We start from the raw sequence: 18257 nt of genomic DNA on the forward strand, positions 1-18257 counted from the left end.
ACTATGTATTGTCAGTCTCCGTCATCCTACACTGTCCCTTCCCTTATTTCCCTCCCCTTTCTCAATCTTTTCTCCCAAACGGCTCCTCTGCATACTAGTTTGCTATCCCTCCCAGACCCTGATTTTGCTCTGTGACCTAAAGAAGGTGGAGTCCTGGAGGGGGTCCTGATATGGGAAGATGACCCTCTTTTTGAGAACTGTGGGATGGGAATGGAAGGCATGTGGGAAGGGACAAGTGGAGTGGAAAAGAGCGGCTTGTTCCGTCCTCTTCTTTGCTGGCTCATCTTAGAAATACCATGTCGCTGAAATGTCCATGTAAGGCTCTCCTGCTTGCCCAGAGCTAGGGACTGCTCAGTAGCTACACAGTCCACTATGGGGTTATAGCAGCTATGGGAATCCCGGCCAGCTGACCAAGCTAGGGTCAGGCAGGCAGGGCATGGGGGAGCGAAGGTCCTGGTGGGAACAGATTCACTCTTTTTCTGACTTCTCTCCCCTCGGTGTCCAATCCTCCCATGTCTCCTAGTGCTTTCATGGCCAGCCAAGGTCCTGACCCCTTCTTTGCCTTATGAGCTAGTCCAGGGCCCCTCTGAAGTCTCTTTGATGCCGCATCCCTCTGCCTGGGAAATTCCTATCCTACCCTATCTCCTCTCCCTTCCCTTACATTATCTCCACTACTGTTTTAGGGGCAGGTTCATACCCCTTTCTCTTGTTTGGTGCAACATGGGCTTGTGTTCTTTCCTCTGTGTTTCGCCTGAAGGTCTTGAAAATCTATGGAGTTAAATGGTCCTCTCTGAGCCTCAACACTGTGGTCTGTGAAATGGACTGCACAGATCTTACAGTCATTTTCAGAATAACAGGATCTGGGAGTTGGAAGGAACTACAGCAACCATCTAGTCTAACCTGATATTGGTCTCGACTAAAACATTTGATAAGTAATTGATCAGCCTTTGCTTGAAGCCCTCCAATGAGGGGGATTTCACCATCTCGCAAAGCAGTCAATCCTACTTTGGGGTAGCTCTAATTGTTAGGAAGTTTCTCCTGACATCAAATCCGAGATTGATCTTTTAACCACTTCTACCCACCGCTCTTGGTTCTGCCTTCTGGCTCTAGAAAGGACAAGTCCAATCCACATGACTGCTCCTCAGATAGTTTAAGACAGCTGGTATGTCATTCGGTCCCCTTCTTCATCCTTCAGTCTTCTCTTCTCCAGGCTAAACATGCTCGGTTCCTTCAGCTGACTCTCAGGCTTTGTTACCAAATAACATTTTTTTTTAAACCCAGGACAGTTTCTTTATTTGATTGGGGGAGCCTCTGGAAGGCAGGATGATATAGGGGAAAGCCCAATGGACTAGGAGTTAGGAGACCTCAAAGTTGCAGTCTCAGGTCAGTAAATCACTGACTGAGTGACTGTGGGCACATTGACTTACTTTTTGGGGGCCTCAGTTTCCTTAACTGTAAAATGAAAATAATACCTGCAGGGTTGTTGTGAGGAATAATTCCCTTCATCTTACAAATGAACAAGCAGACATACAAGGAAAAGAGTTGAACTGCTCGAGGTCACACAATTGCTAAGTGTGTGTGTGTGTGTGTGTGTGTGTGTGTGTGTGTGTGTGTGTGTACATGATAATGGATGAACTGAGGGTCCATGTGGCCACTCATTCCCCACTGGAAATATAATCATTCTGAATATAAGTAGTTTTGTAGGGTGAAGGAGGTAGGAGCATTAGATATAGTTGATGTGATAGTAGTGAAGCGGGTTGTCTTTATTTTTCCACCCCACTCCCCAGATCTACATGGAGGAAACAATATAGAACAGTGAGGTTTTGGGACTCCTCAGTAATGTAGAGCAGGGAGTAGGGGGAGATAGAATTCAGTCTGGCTGTGTCTTCTCTGGGGCTGGCATCTGGTTCTCCTCTCCACCTCAATGCTCTCCCCTCCCTCCACCCCCCAGCCAGCTCTGCGGGTGGGTGAAATCCACAGGGGTGAGACACTGTGTCCAGGAGCGTGCTGGGGATGTTTGGGTGCTGCTTATCTCCTCCCCAGGAATGTGTTATTATTAGCCGGATGCCTCATGACACTCAAAATAAACACTCACCGGGACTCTGCCAGGCACTGTTGGGAACACAGGGTTTTTGTGGACCCGCTTTCACCTTTAGACAGGTCCAACACTGGCTGTGAGTGCTGGGGGTGGGTTGGAGGGAGGTGGTGGGGAGGGGAGGATTCTAGTTAGTGGGAGATGGGCTGTTACCTGGAAGTTTGGCAGTGGTAAAGGGAAATCTTTTGGCAACAATGGGTGTAGAAGGATTTGAAGTAGGAAGGGAGAGAGAAAAAAGGCAATTGGTCCTGTCTGGGACTGATGGGAGAGTGCTTATTAGAGACAGGATGGTGGAGAAGAAGGTGCTGAGGAGGGGAGAGTCAGGAGGATAAAAGCTAGAGGGCAGAAAAGATGAGGAGAGCTTGCTGTATGTAGAGTAGAAGGAGGAAAAGGCAAAGAACAGGTAATAAACACAGAGAGAAGGGGGTGCTCAGATACACATCTAGGGATTGGGTACCTTCTGTCTGCTCTACTTTGAACCTTTGGGTAATATCTCAGAAAAAATGACCAACGTGGAGTTTAAAGGAGAAAAATCAATTAGCAAGGATGCCCGAGTCTTTAAGAACACAGGAGTTCAAGTCTTCCTGGAAATTTCTCCAAATAAGAGAGGCAGAGAGGGACACTATAAGTTCCAGTGAATTTTTAAAACCAGAACCATGCACTTCTTGAACTGAGGCTGTTTCACCCAGCTTCCCATTTTCAGACAAATAATAATCTGGGGATAAATGTGCTTAGAGATCTTCAGGGAAGGAGACTGCCCTGCCTGGAAGAGAATCATAGAATGTTGGAGACAGAGGGAAGCTTAGAAAGGAGGATTTTAGGATACAGAATTATAGAGCATTCATAGCATCAAAGAGTTTTGAGGAAAGAGACTGCCCACCTAGAAGAGACAGATGGAAATAGAAGAGACAGATGGAGTTTTAGAATGCAGAATTTTAGGGCACAGAATCATAGAGTGTTCAAGGAATCATAGAGTAAAGGGGAGGAAGGCTGTCCACCTAGAAGAGACAGATGGCACCTTAGAACAGAGACGTTTAGGACACAGAATCATAGAGTGTTCGTGGAATCATAGAGTGTAGGGGAGGAGATTGCCCCACCTAGAAGAGAATCATAGAATGTTGGAGATAGAAGGAAGCTTAGAATGGAGGATTTTAGGGCACAGAATCACAGAATGTTCATGGAATCACACACTATAGGGGAGGGAGATTGACTTACCTAGAAGAGAATCATAGACTATTAGAGACCCATTAGAATGGAGAATTTTAGGAAACAGAATAATAGAATAATAGAAAGCTCATGGAATCATAGAGTGTGGAGGAAGGAGACTGCTCTGCTCAGAAGAGAATCATAGAATGGTGGCGCTAGAAGGAACCTTAGAATAGAGAGTAGAATATTGGAGCTGGAAGGGTCTTTAGAGATCATCTGGTCCAACCCTCTCATTTAACAGATGAGCAAAGTGAAGCTGAAAGAAAGCAAGTGACCTTCACAAGATCTTACAGTTACTGGTAGAAGCTAGTCAAGACTCCAGACTCCCCATCTTGTGTTCTTTCTAGTACATACTTCCTGTTACAGACCTGCTCAAAGGTTTCTAGTGATGACAAATTCACTGTTTCCATTCCAATTTGGAACAACTCTAATTGTTAGGAAATTTGTTTCTTACTTCTAGACTAAATAAGCCTCTCTGAAATCTCCACCGGTTATTCCTGATTTTGTCTTTTGGGGCCAAGTTGAATAAGCCTATAATAAGTCCTTCTGTATAGAAGGAAACTGTCATGTCCTGCCTAAGTCTCATCTCCAGTTCCATTAAAGGAGGCTATTGTAAAGAGAGCTCCCATGTCCTAGTTTCCTTTCCCCACCTGCTTCTTGTTTCATTGCCTTGGTGGTAGTTTGAAAGTTATTGGACAGTCAGGCCACTAGCTAGGAGATCTAGGATGAGGGATCAGAACCAGTGGGTATCAATCTTAGTCCTACATTCCTACTTGGCCTTCATTTTTATCTCCTAACTTTTTCTGTCGACTCTGGAACCAAGTGCCTGAGCTAGACTGGATAATTTTTTTCCATCTCAGACCTACCTCACTGTTTCTGCAGGAGCAGATTTCCTGGGAGGCCCTGGTTTTGGGGGAAGGATATCATTCAGAAACACCACAGAAGTGAGGTAGAAGAGGCTCCTGTCACTGGTCTCCAGTCTGTTTTCTCCCTGGGCTAAGCAGGTTAGCTCATTCTGCATTCTGGCCCTCTATTCTTCCATACTTCCCCAGATCTAACTGGTTAGGGCTGCTAGTTTCCCTAGTTAGGGATCCGGAAGAGGATAGTGTCCCAGGAGGAAGCATAGCATGACAGGCCTAGATTAGTATGTTGTGGTGGGGGGATAACTTCTAGGCTTTCTTATTAATGGCAGGCTATTATTGGTCTGGAGAGGAGCCAGATAAAACTTGTTTTTTTTCAGTCACCAACAACTACAGATACAAAAAAATCTGACTTTTTTTTTTTTTTGGAAATCTGCAGTTAATGGCCGATTGGTTGTACATTATTAAACAGTCAGCTGGAGAGCAGCCAGAAGGGGGAGGCAGGGGAACAGCTGAACCAAGATTCATGATGAGAACACAATGTTCCTAAGAAAAACAGTTGACCCTTGGAGTTCTTGGGGGGCAGAGCTGAAGAAGCGAGGGGTGGGATTGAATTGAAGAAGACTCCATAACTCCATTCTCCCCGTGCCTGAGCTGTGTCCTGCTCGTTCCTGAAGGATCCCAACACTCTGGGAGTAACACACTAACATGGAGACGTGAGGCTGGTAATAGAGCACTCTAAGAAGAAGGTTCAGGCGTCTCGCTTCCCTTTTAAAGCTTCTGTGGATGGATGATGACGTGTCTGACTGGGAGACTAGGATAACTATAGCGCATGTTCATGTAGCACTTTAAAGTTTTCAAAACACTTTCTTCACAACATTGGGGGGAATAAGGGAAATAAGAATTTATATAATGCCTGTTATGTGCCAGGCACTGTGCTAAATACTTTTACAAATATATCTCATTTGATCCTCACAATGACCCTGTGAGGTAGGTGCTATTATTATTCCCATTTTACAGTTGAGTAAACTGAGGCAGACAGATCAAATGACTTGACCAGTGATAAGTGATAAGTGATAAGTGTCTGAGACTGGATTTAAACTCATTTTCTTTTTTGACTCCAGGCTCTGCTTCAGCCACTGCTCCATCCACATTACCTAGTTGAGGAAACTGAAGCAAGCTGAGTGATTTGCCCAGGGTCACACAACTAGTAAATTCTGAGGTTGGATTTATACTTAAGTCTTCCTGACTCTAGGTCTACCACTCCAGCAACTTTAGCTGCCTCTATACCAACCCTAGGAGATAGGTAGTAGAAGTTTTATTATTATTATTTCACTGGTGTGGAAACTGAGACTCAGAGACTCACTCAAAGTTACATATCTAAAGAACATTGGCTTGGAATTTGAACTCAGGTCTCCTTACTCCAAGACTAGTGATGTTAACTTTTTGCTGTACTTTCTCATGTGCCTGGCCAGAAATGGAGATGGATGCAGATGTGGAGATGAATCCAGATGGGTGGATCCATCTCTATACCTCTATGGCTCTTGGAAATGGCCATTTCCCCGTAGTTGGATTGCTCCCTGGGGTTGGGAATTGTAGGCCTTGTAACCTCCTAAAAAACATGGCCCTCAGTCATCATCTGGAGGTCCAGAAGAAACCCTAAAACTGCAACATCTTCCCCCGTTAGAACTGAACCATGATTATAATGCTGACTCACAGACCTTTCCCCCTTATCTCACTCTTCTCCTTGAATAAAATCAACAAGATGATATTTAACAGGCTGAAATGTAAAGATTCATCTTTGGGTTCATCTTTGTACCAGGAAAAAATTGGAAGAGGTTTTGTTCACTTGAGTTTTATGTAAAAAAATGGATTTTAGTAGACTAAAAACCTGAAGACGAGTTTAGAATATTATGTGATGCTGAAACTGTCAAGTATCCACATTATGAGAAGTAAAAACATTATTTTACAGTGTGATCAGGCCACATCTGGAATGTTGTATTAAATTGCGAGGTTCTCCTTCAGAAACCACAGCCTTATCTTTGCGGGCCTCAGCCTCTCTCCTCCTTTGGGTGCTAGCACCTCCCATTAACAAGGGTAGTGAAAAGAACAGCAAAAGCCCAAACCAAATCTGAGAACTAGAAAATGAGTCATGAAACTAGAAGTGAAAGTTCTTTATGCGAAGGAATAATGAAGGAACTGAGCTTTGGGCTGTTGGGACTTATGACCCACTGGGGCAACCGTGTAGAAAAGAGATTCAATATATTTGGTGTGGTTATGTAACTGGGAACTGTGACCAATGGATAGAAATTAGAGTAAAACAGATTTCAGTTCACTTTAAGGAAAGACTTTCTAACAATCTGAGTTGCTTCACAATGGAATGAGCTCCTTCTAAGGCAATGAGCAAGGAAATGTGTAAGCAGTCAGCCAGTTGATAAGTATTTATTAAACACAGGCCAGGCATTGTGCTTTGCTCTGGAGATACAAAAATAAACAAACAAACAAAAATCCCTGCCGTCAAGGAGGATACAGTCTGACGGAAGAACCAACATGCCACCAAATATATGCAAACAAGATATATGCAGAATAAATTGGAGATCATCTCAGAAGGAAGGCACTAGCAGGAAGAGGGATCAAGAAAGGTTTCTTGTAGAAGAGGGAATTTTAGTTGTGATTTGAAGGAAGCAAGAGAAATCAGGAGGCAGAGAGAGATGAGGAGGGTAAATATTCTAGGCTTGGGGGAGAGTTAGTTAAAATGGCAGGAATCCAGAGATGGGATATCTTGACTGAGTAATAGTTAGGAGGGCAGTGTCACAGGGGTAAGAAAGATATAAAAAGACTGGAAAGGTAGAAAGGGGCCAGATAATGAAGGACTTTAAATGCCAAGCAGAGGATATTTTTTATTTGATCCTGGAGGTGATAGAGAGCCACTGGCTTTGACCGAATAGGAGGATGAAATGCTCAGACCTGTACTTTAGGAAGATCAGTTTGACAGCTGAGTAAAGGATGGATTGGAATGGGGAGACATTTGGGGCAGGAAGATCACCAGCAGGTGATTGTAACAGTACAGGCATGAGGTGAGACTCTGCACCAGGGTGGTGGCAATGTCAGAGGAGAGAAGGGGGAATATATGAAGGGAAGTCACGTAGGTAACCTATTGGATATGGAGGGTGAGGGAATGAGAATTTGAGGATAGCATCTAGGTCTTGATTCTGAGTAAGTAGGAGGATGGTGGTGCCTTCAATCGTAATGGAAGATAGTAGGGTTTGGGGGGGGGAAAGATAATGAATTCAGTGGACTTGTGGAATTTAAGATGTCTATAAGACATTCAGGTAAATATAGGCAGTTGGATGTGCAAGTCTGGCAGTTGAGAGAGAGATTAGGATTGTAGAAGTAGATCTAAGAATTATCAACATAGAGGTGATAATTTAATCCACGCGAGCTGATGAGATTGCAATCATCATGTCTGTATCTCAAAGAGATTAAAGAAAAAAAGAAAAGGAAAAGGACCCATTTATAAAAAAAAAAGCAGCTCTTTTTGAGGGGGCAAAGAATTGGAAATTTAGGGGATGCCCATCAATTGGCGAATAGCTGAACAAGCTGTGGCATGTGATTGTGATGGGATACTACTGTGCTATAAGAAATGATGAGCAGCTAGATTTCAGAAAAAACCTTTAAGACTTACATGAACTGATGCTAAGTGAAGTGAGCAGAACCAGGGGATCATTGTACACAGTAACAGCGATGATCAACTCTGAATGACTTAGCTCTTCTCAGCAATACGGTGATCCAACACAATTCCAAAGGACTCATGATGAAAAATGCTATCCATGTCCAGAGAAAGAACTAATGGAGTCTGAATGCAGATCGAAGTGTACTAGTTTTCACTTTATTTTTATGTGCATTTTTGTCTGTCTTTTTTTCAAAACATGACTAATATGGAAATATGTTTTACATGATTGCACATGTATAGCCTGTATCAAATTGCTTACCGTTGCAGAGAAGGGGGAGGGGAGAGAGAGGGAGAGAATTTGTAACTCAAAACTTTAAAAAATGAATGTTAAAAATGGTTTTTACATGTGATTGGGAAAAAATAAAATATTACTTTAAAAAAGTGACTGGCAAGAAGAATAAAGGACTGAGATCTTTCCAGTGAGGAGTGTGAGCTGGGAGATTGTGCTGATGTTAGTCTTTGTGCCATAGCCAAGTAATAGTCAGCTTTGTTCAAAGGGCAGGCTGGTATCTCTTCTAAAGAGGAGACAAGGAAGAGTGAAGCATTCCTTAAAAAGCCAAACCAAATGAAAACAGGAGGATGGCTTTCATGTGAAAATGAAGAAGAAGACAGGTCTGTAGAGGTAGAAGAAGGAATCCTGACCATGTCAATCTGGAGGGTAAATGAATGTGCTGCAGAGAAAAAAAAAAAGAAAGAGGATCCACCCAAATAGTGGAGGCTAAGTAATGAATATGAGGTCATTCCCACAGAAGAGGAAGATGGACCCTTTGAGGAAGAAGCAGCTGCTTTTTTTTTCTGAGAAGGGATGCTGTGAATTCTTCATTAATCAGTGAAGGCTAGAAGAAGTGCTGGCTGTTGCCAAGGGGGAAACCAAGGTAGAGACTTGTTGACCTGATGATGATGATGATGAAGATAGAAAAGTCTTCTAACTTCCCGGAAGGTATCCAGAACATGACAGAGACCCTCTCCAGATTTGTCAACCTGTTAGGGCTCACATCAGGTTATTCACAGAGACACAGCTTATACAGCCAAGAGAAATCTAGAAACCATTGCTAAAGATTATGAGATTTTGGGTCGTCAGCAGCTGAGGATTTTAAGGGTCCAGGTAGAGTTTTAACCATGGTTTTTCATTGAAAGTGAGAGCTTCAGAAGACAAGGGTGGATTTGGGAAGTAAACAGCTATCTAGGCAAATGATGGCTGAGAGTGGGATTTGAATAATAATTATTAGCTTTTATGTTCGTGAAGGTTTGCAAAGCACTTTCTATAGGTTATCTCATTCCAGTTGTCACAATAGCCCTGTGAGGTTGGTGCTATCATTACCTCCATTTTACAGATGAGGAAATTGAGGAAGATAGAGGGTAAGTGACTTACTGGTTCTGGAGTAAACAGCTAGGAAGTATCCGAGGCAGGATTTGAACTCAGGGCTTCCTAATTCTTAAGTCCAGTGCTCTATCCATTGTATCACTTCGGTGCCACCACAAAATATACAAGTGATAGGCTTCTAGCTAGGGATGGTTGGTCCTGAACTAGAGCTAGTAATAATGTGTTGCCTTCCAAAGGGCTTTAAATAGAAAAGGAAGGGGGATGGAAAGGTGGGGAATTGGTGGGGGAGATATACAGATGATCCTTATGTATACCCACCAAAAGCTGGAAGGAATATTCTGCATAGAGAATAGTCTCAGTGTAGGAAGAAGAGCAGTAGAGACACTCAGAAATTCATGGGGGGACAAAACTCAAGAAAAGAACCAGCAATACAACTTATGGGCTCAGACATCGCCATGTAAGCAACACAAGTTATGGATGACTAGTGATCCTAAGGCAGGCAGGCAAATTTGACATCACTTATTGTAATAATAGACTTTGTGGGATAGAATCCATCACTCTAATATGGCCCTGGGAGGGCATAACTTATGCAAAAAAAAAAAAAAGATAGGCAAAAAGAACAGAAAGCTCTTGCTGCTTCTTAGGTGAGGAAATCTGTGAACCAGGGAAAAGAAGGAACATTTGAATGAAGAAGAATTTTGGAAGCAAAATCAGTGAAGTTCTCATTGGGGTGTATTACAGACCACCTGGATGGAAAGAATGAATGAGGTTTTTGAGAAACAGATCACAGTCTTAGCACAAAGGCTTGATGTAATGGTAATGAGGCATATCAGTTATCCTGACCCTGGCTGGAGCTGGCTTTCTCTTTCATAAGCAGAGCAGCTATTAATTTATTGGCTTGCCTTAATAACAGTTTCATCCTTCAAAAGGAGGTGGAGCCAATGACGGAGATTTCTATTCTGAAGCTAATACTCATCAACAAGGAAGAAGTGATAGCTAGGGTAGAAATGAACTTCATCTTGAATTTGTGAAAGAGAAAAGGAAATCCAGGCGTAGTCCGATGTGCTCCCGAGATTTTGGGAGAACAGATTTCATAGGATTCCCAGAAAGAATAGGTAGAATTTTAAGGATTAAAATTTTCCAGGAGGAGTCCTTCCAGAGGGATCTGAAACTCTTATGAATGAAATGATACCAATGAGAAGGAAAGGGGGGAGTAATCCAAAGAAACAAATGAATTAATTGAGCACCATTTTTAAAAAAAGGTATAACCAGAAGATGGAAGCAAAGATAGGTAACAGAGAATGAATATAAAAATGTGGTGTATATAATCCTGTCAGAATAGTGTTGAGGAGGACATCAAAGGCGAGAATGAGCTGAAGATTGTCCACTTAAGGGTCTTAGAGGGCATCTCCTCCAGCCTTTTCATTTTACAGATGAGGAAACTGAAAGCCAGAGATATTAAGTGATTTACCCAAGGTCATCCAGGTAGCGAGTAGGAGACCTGGGTTTGGAGAGGAAAGCTATTTCCAAAACAGGTGTTTTTAAACTATATTAGAAAAAAGAGAGGATGCTCAAAGAAGTGATAGGACTGCGTCTCTACATGGTTACAGATGACAAAAAGAAGGCAGAGAGAAACGCTCTCTTGTTTTTTTCTTGTCTTTCTTTTGCGAAGGAGAATAATTTCGGGACTGGAAAGGACAGAACAAAAATGGCCAATTGGAAGTTAACACCCATGATAATTGGGGAGATAGTAAGAAAGTGCTTCTACCTTACCAGTAATTTGGAAACCAAACCTAGAAGAACTACATCCCTAGGTACTGGAAGAATTGGGACATGTGATTACAAAGCCTTTGCCAGTGTTTTCTGGGAGATAGTGGAGATACTGTCCACCTCTGGGCAGGTAGTGGACTAGAGCTTGAAAAGAGCCAGATTCAGGCATGACCAATATGTCGATTTGTTTGGCTTGACTGTGCTTATTTGTAACAAGGGAGAGACTCCACTGGGGAGAGGAAGTCATTGGGAAATAGCAGTAATACAAAACAAAGAGCATTAATAAATCATTATTTTATTTTAAAGAAAGATCTTGGAGAATGGAAGAGATGCAGTAGAATTGGAGGAGAAGGGTAAAATAAAATGCCCTGGTTTTCATTAAAAATACCAGAGAGGGGGCAGCTAGGTGTAGTGCAGCCGACAAAGCACCGGCCCTGTAGTCAGGGGACATGAGCTCAAATCTGGCCTCAGACACTTGATACTTACTAGCTATGTGACCCTGGGCAAGTCACTTAACCCCATTGCCTAGCAAAGAACCAAACCACAAGAGAGTATAGTCTGAAACTAAGGTCAGTGAGCTTGACTTCCATTTCTGGCAAAATTCCAAAACATATTATTAAAAGACCTGACTATATTGAACATTGAGAAAAGAAGGCATCAAGCCCCCATACATTTTATTGGTAACAGGCCACGGTGGATTAACCTCACTTCCCTTTTTGACAGGGTTCTCAGAATGGTAGGAGGGAAATGTGATAGCTATAGTTTATTTATATTTTAGCAAAACATTTGAAAGTCTCTAGTGCTATTCTTATAAACAAGATTGAGAGGTGTGGGTTAGAGGATAGTATGTTTAAGTGGATTCACAATTGGTTGAATGGCTGGCCTCAAAGAAGAATCTTTTATTTTTCTAGGTCAGCTTGCAATGATGTCTCTAGTGGAGTGCCCCAGGGATCTGTGTTTGGCCATGCGTTATTTAATCTGCTTACCAGTAATTTGGATAAGTTATAGATGGTGTGTTCCATAACTTTATAGATGACACAGAGCAAAGAATGAGGGTCTAAAAAATATTTTGACAGGTTAGAACATTGGGTTAAATTGGATAAGTACTGATACCAAAAAAAAAATCAAAGCACTTTACATGTATTTGTATTATCTCATTTGAGCCTCATGACCAAAACCACTTTGTGAGGTAGGTAGTACAGGTATTGTTGTTATTATTATTTAATTATTATAATTTATATTTAATTATTTTATTAATTTGTTATTATTCCTTTTTTATCCACAAAACACCGAGGTTCAGAGGTTTGAATTTTCCATGATCAAACAGTTCATATTACTTTCCTAGTAATTAGAAAGATTCACAAGTGAAATGGGCAGCTTTGGCAGGTAATGAGTGGTTTCTCCCTCACTGGCGGTCTATGAGAAAAGGTTAGTGACCCCCTTGTTGATTAGTTGTAGTGGGGTTTCTTATTCTTATTCTGGTCTGTTTGGTTCCTTCCAACTCTGAGATTGTGGAATACAGTTGGGTTTTTTTTTTTGTTTGTTTTTTTGGCTAGGCAGTGGGGTTAAGTGACTTGCCCAGGGTCACACAGCTAGTAAGTGTCAAGTGTCTGAGGCTGGATTTGAACTCAGGTCCTCCTGACTCCAGGGCTGGTGCTGTGTCCACTGTGCTACATAGCTTCCCTGGAGTACAGTTCTTGTAGCCTAAAGGAGAGAAAGATGAGGAGAAATAACTGTTTTCAAGAATTTGAAAGATTATTATGGGGAGGAGGGCATGACTGATTAGTCACCATCACCACTAATTAGCCATAGAAGGGGTGAAATTAAATTTACCTGTTCCTCTCATGTTGGTTGGAGGATGGATGTCAACTGTGAAGCAAGGGGTGTGTGTGACCAGGATGACTTCCTTGTGAGTTCAGGAACCGATCCCTAGTCTATTGAGAATCTATTGAGATGCTAAACTCTTGCTGTCCTCAGCTTTCTTTTAGACAAGCTCAGATCCATCATCAAGGTCTCCTGGACACCTGATGCTGAGCCTAAAAGGTAATAGCTAGCATTTACATAGCACTGTATTATCCTTATGACAGCTCTGAGAGGTGGGTGCTGTGGAGGAAGTGGAGGCAGAGGTTAAGTGACTTGCCCAAGGTCACACAACTAAAACATGTCCGAGGCAGGATTTGAAGTCATGTCTTCTTGACCCCAAGTCCAGCACTCTGTACACTGTCCCATGTTGTTTCACAGACTGGGCCATCACAGGAGGGACACAGATTAAGGACAAAAGGTCATGAGCCTTAGACTCATGGAATTAATTAGAGATGGATGGTATTTTAGTTAAGAGATGGTATCAGAGCAGGTGTTATAACCTTTTTTGGTGTTAATTCCCCCTTTAGCAGTCTGGTGAAACCTAGGGACCCCCTTCTCAGAAAAAATTTTTAAAAAATAATTGTAGGAAATGCTCAATTTCACTTAGAGGTTATTGAAAGTAAAGATAAACCTCTCTGGGCCTAATTTCTTCATCTCTAAGATAAGAGATTGCACGGCCTTTAAGGTTCCTACTAGCTCTAAATGTGCCCTCGAAGCAAGGAGGTGGCAGACACAGCTGCAGTCAGGAAAACCTGAGTTCAAATTCAGCCTCAGATGCTTCCTAGTTGTGTAACCCTGGGCAATTGTTTCCCCCATCCAGTGATCTTGTGACCATGTCTCAGTTCTGGTCCTTAGCTTTTCAGTCTCAGAACTTGCTAGGGATTGACCAGTAAACCAGAATGCTGCTCTGTTAATTTATAATAGTTAATATGTCTTTCTGGTGACTAGTGTGCCTATTCTGAATGCCATCCCATTGCTGGTACTTGGGAAACCAGATTGTTAATGAAAATGATGAGCATGAGGTCAGGAAAAAGGGAAGGGGGGGATGTTCTTAAGGCAGATTTCATCTGGGCAGTAGCTGAGCAGGGAACGTTATCCTCACCCCACTGTCACTGGCCAGCTGCTTGTTGGAGAGATCTTAAAAGACACTTAACTTTAGGTAAGTACTTAGCTTTAAGGTAGGTAAGATACAGGACTCTGGTCATGGAGTGAACTGATCAATGCTTAACTAGTTGTTAAGTCATAGTGAAGACATGGGCATGCACAACAAATACTGTTGTATTCCACAATCTCAGAGTTGGAAGGAACCAAACAGACCAGAATAAGAATAAGAAACCCCACTACAACTAATCAACAAGGGGGTCACTAACCTTTTCTCATAGACCGCCAGTGAGGGAGAAACCACTCATTACCTGCCAAAGCTGCCCATTTCACTTGTGAATCTTTCTAATTACTAGGAAAGTAATATGAACTGTTTGATCATGGAAAATTCAAACCTCTGAACCTCGGTGTTTTGTGGATAAAAAAGGAATAATAACAAATTAATAAAATAATTAAATATAAATTATAATAATTAAATAATTAAATTAACTGACCATCTCATTAGAAAGTCAGAAGGGTATAGAAGAAAGAAGACAGCCCCTAGAATCCAAAGACCCAAGTCTGGCTGTGATGCTTACTGGTTGTGTTACCGTGGAGTCGCTGAAACCTTATTGGTTGTTGCTGTTCAGTCGTTCTGACTCTTTGTGACCCCATCTGGGGTTTTCTTGGCAGAGATACAGGAGTGATTTGCCATTTCCTTCTCCAGCTCATTTTCCAGATGAGGTAACTGAGGCAAATAGGGTTAAGTGACTTGCCCTGGGTCACACAGCTAGTGTCCGAGACCAGATTTGAATTCAGGTCTTCCTGACTTTAGGTCCAGCACTGTATGCATTGTGCCCACCTAGTTGCCCTTAAATCTTAAATCTCATTTAATCTGCTTTTCTTTATCTGTGAAATGCGGACAGTATATGTGTTATCAACACAATATTGTCTGTACAACAAATGCAGATTTGTTGTAAGGAAACCTCCCCTTCATTCTCTCCCTCCCTCTCTCTTCCAATCAACCAGCATTTCTTTTGTTTCTCACACCTTCCCCCATTAAACAGCAAAAAATAAAAAATAAAAACCAAACAAAAAATCCCTCACAACAAATATACATAATCAAACAAATTAAACACCTGCATGTCTGTCTCATTCTGTATCTGGAGTCCATCAACTCTCTGTCAGGAGGTGAGTCGCATATTTCATCATTCATATTTCTTCTGGAACTGTGGCCTGTCGTTACTTTGACAAGAGTTTCAGGTCTTTCAAAATTGGTTTTCTTTATAATATTGTTGCTCTTGTATGTATTTTCTCCTTGATTCTGATCGCTCTGCATCTATTCGTACGGTTCCTCCCAGTTTTTTTTCCCAGAAACTCTCCATTTCCTTGTTTTCCACAGTGTAATAATATTTCATTATATTCACATACCATAATTTGTTTAGCCACTCCCCAATAGATGGGCATCCCTTTAGTTTCCAACTTTTTGCTACTATAAAAAGAACTGCTATAAATATTTTTGTCCATATTGGTCGTTTTCCTTCCTTTGATCTCTTTATGGTATGGGCTTAGTAGTGGTATCCCTGGGGCCATGGGTTAGTGACATTTGGGGTATAGTTCCAAATTGAAGGAAGGCTCTTTGTCAACCAGTGCTATATAAATGTAAATGACTATTGTAGCACCTAGTAGTAGCACTCCCTTCCCTTACAGGGAAGTTTCCTCAAAAAGGGGCTCCTCTTATTAAAAATACTCTGTGGGTCCATGTCTCCCAGAACCACAGCTCTTAGGATCCTACTGATGTGTTTGCTTTTAAGGGACTGTCTTGGGGACACAGTGTCAACAAAGGCATTTAATGAAAAGGGATAATGAGAAAAGGAGTAATAAAACATTCCCTCCATAAACCTGGAGTATTTTTCGACAAATAAACATGACATCAGTAGGAAGAGTGGAAACACATAGGGAATACACATGGGAGGGTACATATGTAGGGAACATGTGAGTTCAGAGCAAACACAGAGGAACAAGTCATTAGGGCACTAAAGAAGAGAATGTAGGAGTGAAGGAGCAACTTATGCCTCCAGTGATCTCATAGTTTCCACCAATGCTGATGGATGCTGCTGGTTGCTTGGCTGAATGCTCCAGATCCTGGCTCAGGTGAAATCTTTGGCTATCTCTTCCTTAAGGGAAGAATGGGTATCACAGGCTTAAAGCCCATGGGGGCATAATGGATAGAGCACCGGGCATGGAATCAGGAAGACTCATCTTCCTAATAAATCTAGCCGCAGACATTTACTAGCTGTGTGACCCCGAACAAGTCACTTAACCTTGTTTACCTCAGTTTACTCACCTGTAAAATGAGCTGGAGAAGGAAATGGCAAATCACTCCTGTATCTCTGCCAAGAAAACCTCAAATGGAGTCGAGAAGAGTTGGGCACTACTGAGCAACAATAAGTCCATGGGCTTTATGTTGGTAAAGGTCTTTTAGAAAAAGGAGGAAACAATTTCTGGAGATCAGCAAATTTTCTGCCTTTTTTTTTCCATCTTGTTTCCTCCAAGTCATGGCTAAGAGTTTTTAGATCTACTCACCTGATACTTTCCGGACAAATCTTTTCTTTGGATTAAACTTCCTTTTCACTGGATTTGAGTCTCTGTGGAAGAACTCACTTCTAGCTCATGCTAAGCATTCCACATACTGTATCTCCTAATTTTAATGACTGAATGCTAAATTATAAATCATGTAATGGTTATTTACCCAATAACTACCAAACTGCTGTGGAGTCTGGCAATCCCCAGTTTTCAAACCTTAAATCTTTTTTATTCTCATGTAGATAAATGGGTGGGGAAAAGGGATCTAGACATATCTAGCCCAGGGCGCAAGGTCTTTGTCTCTTCCACCTACTCAGTTAGCATTCCTAGACCTTTCAAAGGCAGGTATGGCTAGCCTCAAAGCCTCAGAAGGGCTTTAGGGCACACTCTTACATCAAGATTGTGTAATTCTCCCAGATTGATGGTTGAGTGAAATAATGAAAGTGGATGTGGAGAAAGTGGGGCAGGACTTTATTGAGACTCCACAGATAGCTTTCCTGAGAGGGATGGCACGGAGTTAGGAACTTGCAAATGCTTGTATCTTCCCTGGAAGGAGGTGGCCTCCCTCAGGCCTGGTTCTTAAACCTAAAGGGATGTATGTGTGAATATAATCAAATTTGGGGAAGTTTAGACTAATATGTCCTTCCACGCCCTACCTTCCCCAGGAATGTGCTGAAAAACATCAAAGCCACCCAAACAATGGAGAAAGGTGGTTAAAAAATCACTGTAGAAATTCATTTAAGTTGACACTTCTGAGGAGGAGTGGGAGTGATTGGAGGGAAAGGAGATAATTCTCCCAATTTAGGGAATATTAAAATATTCCAGGGGCAGCTAGGTGGAGCAGTGGCTAGAGCACCTGGACCTGGAGTCAGGAAGACCTGAGTTCAAAGCTGGCCTCAGACACTTACTAGCTGTGTTACCCTGAGCATGTCACTTAGCCTCTATCTGACTCGGATTTCCTCAACTGTAAAATGGGGATAATAACAGCGCCTACTTCCCAGGGTTGTTGTAAAGATCAAATGAGATAATAATTGTGAAATGCCTAGTGCACTGTCTGGCATATAACAGGTGTTTATAAATACTGGTTACCTTCTCTTCTTCTGGCATATGACCTCCCTGTAAATTGGTGTGGATTCAGTATTCAATATACTTTGGAATACTTATTCAACTAGTTATGAATCTACCTAGTTGTGTTATTGTTTAGTTAACATTCTTTTATGCCCTGGGGATATCATGAATGCTTTGATGAAATACAAATGTAATGTTTCTATGGCATCCTTCCGGTCTACCAGCTTGATAATTCTATAAAAAGTTGATACTATTTGTTCATAATGAACCTATGCTAGCTTTCCTTTCTAGTGCTCACAAACTATATCTTCAATTTCTGCTGTAGAATTTTGCATTAGAATCATAGCATTTGAGGGGAGTAACTGAAGTTGGATTGGAGGATGTAGAGAGAATACCAGCAGAAGCAGATGACAAGCTACTTTCCCCTGCCCTTTTTTCCCCCTCCCCTCCCACCCTTGCTTTGCTGCTCTGACCCCCTCTTACTCTCTCTGAAGCCGTACTCAGATGTGGAAAGGGTGAGAACTTTCCTTTGTTGGGGGTGGGCTAAGGGCTGAAAAGACATCAGATGAACTCTGGTGCTTTTCCTGAACCATGATACTAACCCTCTGTAAATCAGATGCAAATTTTTATGCAAATATATGCATAAATGTGTCCCTCACTCTCATGGGAGGG

General features: G+C 42.0%; 1 protein-coding gene across 1 annotated transcript in view; it reads left to right on the top strand.

The window, feature by feature from the left end:
• The window catches only part of TNS1 (tensin 1), a 326151-nt gene that overhangs the window by 100562 nt on the left and 207332 nt on the right, over nucleotides 1-18257 (top strand).

Source organism: Phascolarctos cinereus, unplaced genomic scaffold, assembly GCF_003287225.1.
Source record: "Phascolarctos cinereus isolate Bilbo 61053 unplaced genomic scaffold, phaCin_HiC Scaffold_7;HRSCAF=346, whole genome shotgun sequence".
Lineage (NCBI taxonomy): Eukaryota > Metazoa > Chordata > Mammalia > Diprotodontia > Phascolarctidae > Phascolarctos > Phascolarctos cinereus.